Raw genomic sequence first — 5,585 nt, 5'->3', positions numbered from 1 at the left:
TGAAATATTAGAGTCATCATCACCCACCGCCAACTTTTGGGCTACTCTTTTACCAACGAATAGTGGGATTGACCGTAACTTTATAACGCCCCTACGACTGAAAGAGCGAGCATGTTTGGTGGGACGGGGATTCGATTACAATTAGAACATTGTTTTAATAGTGATTACAGTTAGAATATTGTTTCATTACGTAGATTACAGCTAGAACCTTCATTTCGTAGATTTCAGTTAAAACGTTGCTTGATTACGTACATTACAGTTAAAACGTTGCTTGATTACGTAGATTATAGTTAGAACATTGCTTGATTACGTAAATTACAGATAAAACATTGCTTCATTACGTAGACTACGGCTGAAACATAGTTTATTTACTGAGATTATTTTGGAACAGCAGTTCCCAATCTGTGGTTCGCGAATCAGTTCCTTCAGGTGATTTGTGAAAGCTTTAATAATTACGGAAACGAAATGACAACTTAGTATAGATCCAATTACAGTCCATGGTTTTGTTTGTTTGTTTGTTTTAGAGCCAAGCCACATTGGGCTATCTGCTGTGTCCATTGCGGATAACAGAACCCCAGATTTTAGCGTTTAAAAACAAAATTCTAGTGGTCCGCGAACAAAAAGTTTGAGAACCACAGATTTTAAGTATAACTGAAAATGGAATACAAATTACGTATAGTAACACATCTAGTCCATTGATAAGTTAAAATACAGCGTCATTTGACCAATCACAATTCAGCTTTCATTATCACTATTCTCACCATGATGCGATATTCTTTACTCTGACCTTTCCTCACATTAAAGTCGAAAGTTATGAAAACCTTCAGTGTTATCTATAAATACTCACGGATTAGCATATCTCTTAGGTATGTGGGTTTAAAAACTGTACTTACAAAAAAGTTTTTATTGTTGTTGTCAAATACGTTATCTGTTTTAGTCAGCTGCAGTGCGTCAGTCTGAGTGAAAATTAACAGTAATAAGTTTTGAACACATGGATACAGTTTGTTGAAACTTACATAAAGGCTTGGACACGTTCACGCTAAGAGAATAAGCTAAGAATTTTGAAGGATCATTTTTACAGTGCATGCCCATGATATGATATGACGTATCATAATTCTGAAGACTTACTATATTGATTTCAAACATTTTGAGGTTTTCCCAGAAAGGAAGTTCATTTCACACACACCAGATTGAAACCAAAGACCGTGATGTCGTCCGTGACAATTAGAAACATTGACTTGAATCGTTATTGTGTGTTAAGAACTGTAAAAATCATTGCATGAGCATTTTTTGTCTTATTAAAAAAAATGTCCCTTTTAAAAGTACTTAATTTGAAGTTGAGCACAAAGCTACACATGAGCTATCTGTGCTCTGGCCAACATGGGTATCGAAACGCAGTTTCTAGCACTGTATGTCCGCAGACATTCCGGATGTGCCACTGGTGGAGAGAGGAGGGGACATTTTAAAACTAAACGCTTCACGAATTATCGAAACTTATTCAAATGCTTTTTTCTAATTACCCTAAGTTTAGTCGTACTTGTTAATGCTGGAAATATTCGAAACAGCAAATGATATTGATGTTGTATTCAAACGGTTTAATATCTTTGATCAAACCTTTGATTAAAATAAATACCCTGGTTAACACTTAATTAGGTGTCTAAACCATCGCACTTTGATTCTAAGAAACAGAAACATGTATTAGAAAACAGAAAATGTGGAATGATACTGGGAATTAAAATATCTTACATTAAAATAGTCAAGTGACTGATTTTGTGTACAAAAGTCTTACTTGTACTTACTCACTTCAAAAAGAGACCCTACACTACTTTCAACAGCGTAACTATTTTATATTCTAAGTTAACTTTCCTGTATGTTCAAGTGGGGTAATGCGAGTACCTGTTCATCTACATTTTCAGTGAATGGAGTCTTTGATATATTAAGTAGTTACAGAAGTAAAGCAAAAAGAAATACATAATTTCTTGGGATACATAGACATAGATAGACAGATAGATAGGTGTATAGATAGATAGATAAATAAACAGTCAGATAGATGGATAAATAAACACTCAGACAGATAGATAGATGTTTTCTGATAAAACTGTACACTTCAACTAGAACACTTTAAGGTACGTAACTGATTATTATGATTTATACCTATCGGAAAAACTGGAACGTCGTCTGCACTTTGAACTAAACTATATCAATCCTTACTGCTGGTCTACCACTCTGGACATGCAGTATTTACTAGTGGGTCTAGAACCACCCTTTCATCCTTGACTGTAATGGAAAGGAATTAGTGTCAGTCGTTTAAAATAAATAAAAAAGAAATGAGAATAAAACGTGTAAAAAAAAAAACAAGAACAGGACGCTCATAGCAACTGTTTTATAAAGTAGGGGGCCATTCTTGACTACACCGTAATAAAGATTACTTTGTTTAAAGAAGCAAAAATCAGTATTTTTACTTTATACCCCTTCGTTCCATCCGTGACGTCACGACGACATTATAGATATATACATTCAGACAACCTTTTTCACCTTTCGCTGCGTTATTTACATAATGACGCTCTCGTAGTTAAGACCGTATTATTACACTCCTTTGTTGACGTTACTCTTCAGTTTTAAAGATAGTTATGTATTCATGACTATCTTAGAAAGTAATTGGAGTTGCTACTTATTTGAAATAAGTCCTAAGAACTGCCAAGGAGCAAAGCCACGAACGTTTGAAGAGATGACATATTTGTTTAAGAGTGGGAAAACTTCGCGAATTGAATTCTGTGAAATGTGGAAGTCAGCAGATAAAACACAGTCCATCGGATTTGAACTCTTGACCCACGGTCCAGTGGTTAATGTGTTGAACTATGGATTTCTAGATCCATACTTAGAGTCCCGTTACCAATAAAAAAAATCACGCTCCGCACTTCGGAGCCATGAGCGCGATATAAGGGTGACTGTCAAATCCCACTATAAGGGTTGACAAGAGTAACCCAAGAGTTGGCGGCAGGTGCTATTGAATAGCTGCCTTCCCTCTAGTCTATTAGCTCAAAATTAGGAACGGGTAGCGCAGATAGTTCTTGAGTAGCTTTGTACTAATATCCAAAAACAAACACAGCACGTCTTAAGATAATTATCTGTATTTAGCGAGACACGATATTACAATGTTATTTCATACTATCCAACATTGCAGAACCCACTTTATTGAGTTTTGTTTTTACAACTATACATTGGTAGAAAGCATTTCCACGAAACTTCAAAGCAAAGTGAATAGCATTTTCTTTCAGCTGTTTAAAGAGAACAGCGTCTCCTCTTTCGGGTATTTGACAGCGATGGTATTTGTTTGTAGGACAAAAATTGGCGCGAATTTTCAACAAGACTTTTATTTGTACAAGGTACTTTCTACTTGAACCTGACCCTCCCAGGTCGAAAATGACCTAAATCCCGATCCGGAGAGAGGAGGAGAGGAGGTACTTTTCCTGTAGTGTCTCGACATTCGAACGAATAAAATTATTTACGCGTAGTTTGTACACAGGATACACAAACACACTTCGAAACGTTCTCGGTCACTCTTTTAACTCTTCTTACGTCACTACACCCCATTGGTTAGTTAATCAGGTCAGATTATATAGTAGGGACCCTCGAGTTCTACAAATAATGGGTCTCGACCACAGCCAGGTAATTTCGAACCGATTAACGAAGCTAGATGACTTCTTTAAACTGAAGTACTTGTATTTTCATATTCATTTCTAAAGCGACAGAGGAAGTTTGATAAACGTGAATAAGGTAAGCAGCGCTGTTTATTTCAGTGTGATTGGTCGTGATTATATAAATAAAATTATCACATTATGACAGAATAATTTTACTAGTTTATATTTCATGAAAGCTTCATCATAGATTTCGTCTATTAAGTTAATGTGCTTGTATTTTGCTTTAGAAAACTGATTGAAAACATTGTATATATCTAAAATAACAAGACACCTCAGCGGTAAGTCTGAGGGCTTATAACGCTAAAAATTGAGTTTTGATACTAGCCAAAAATACGATGACATTTTATATGTAGTATAAATAGTCATGATAAATAATACTGAAACTACTTAAATCAGTTAATTTGTATGTTGATAAAGATAATACTTTAAACTGTGTTCAACAATCATCACTTGAAAAATTATATGTGGTGTAAATAGTTATGATAAATAATACTGAAACTACTTAAATCAGTTAATTTGTATGTTGATAAAAATAATACTTCAAACTGTGGCATTATATGTGGCATTCCTTCACTCTAAAAGTCGGCTAAAGTTGTATCTGATTAATTTCCTTAGCATATATACGTTGAATGTTATGTATGGATAAAAAAAATAATTATTTTAATCCTTGCATTTGAGATCTATCAGCTCTTTGATTACCAATATTATATATCCACTTTTCAATTTGTTTTGTGGTTTGTTGTTTGTTTGTAATTAAGCATAAAGCTACACAATAGGCTATCTGTGCTCTACCCACCAAGGGTATCGAAACCCGGTTTCTAGCGTTGTAAGTCCGCAGACATATCGCTGTGCCACTGGGGGTAAAACAAAGAAAACTATGTATCAATCTTGTTGGCATATATCATAAATTTCATATATATCGGCATTTATCTAACTACTAAATCTAAATTACAATTTAATTCAGTTTTAGGCTATTTTAAATTGTAATACGTAACACATTATTAATATCAGATATTAGTAGTGAATGAAAAAAAAAATTCTATTGTTCACTGCTCACCTGAACACACACACACAAAATCCCGATTAGCAGTTTGTGATAGATATTAGGTCGTCAAGAAATTATTGTCGCTTTTGTTTAGATTAAAAAACCTGAACAACTTGTATATTAAAACAAAACATTCATTAATTGAAATAGTCTCCATTCTTATCGATGATGCTTTCCATCTTACAATCAGGTTGTTAATGCCCTGATTAAAGAAATCACTTGGCTTTGAAATAAAGACATGTCGATGTCCTCTTTAACACCTTCCACATTTGCATACGTTTTCCCATTAAGAAGTGCTTGAGTTCAGCAAACAGTTAATATTTTGTATGTCCCCCTTTTGCTTTAATAACTGCAGACAGTCTTTGAAGCATTGTCCTTTGAAATTTTACTCCAAATGTCTCTAATACATTCCCATAAAGTTTCTTTGGAAGTAACTTTTGGTTTGTCAAACTTTTGATCTATCAAATCCCAGATCTGCTAAATTGGGTTGAGATCGGGGCTCTGGTGGGGGGGGGGGGGGGCATTGCATCACTTGAATGAATCCAGCAGCTTCTTATTAAAGATTATGTATGCACATTGTGCCACAGTATTTCTTTGTTAATATTCTGTGGAGAATGCAAAGGTGACAAATTTTTAATATCTATATATGAAAATCCTTTGAAAATTTTATTCCTATCAATAAACATTGTTTTTTGTATCCTAAAATATTTAATTCAATGTTGATAGAAATTTTATTATTGTAGTAAAGTCAACAAAATCGAAGCAGTATACTAGCTAAATTATAAAATTGTGTTATAAGCACATCTTTTTCAAGTAATTTTAGTTAAATACATAAGTTT

The sequence above is a fragment of the Limulus polyphemus genome, unplaced genomic scaffold, assembly GCF_000517525.1.
Source record: "Limulus polyphemus unplaced genomic scaffold, Limulus_polyphemus-2.1.2 Scaffold6681, whole genome shotgun sequence".
NCBI classification, from domain to species: Eukaryota; Metazoa; Arthropoda; class Merostomata; order Xiphosura; family Limulidae; genus Limulus; species Limulus polyphemus.
Note: the sequence above shows the minus strand (reverse complement) of the source record.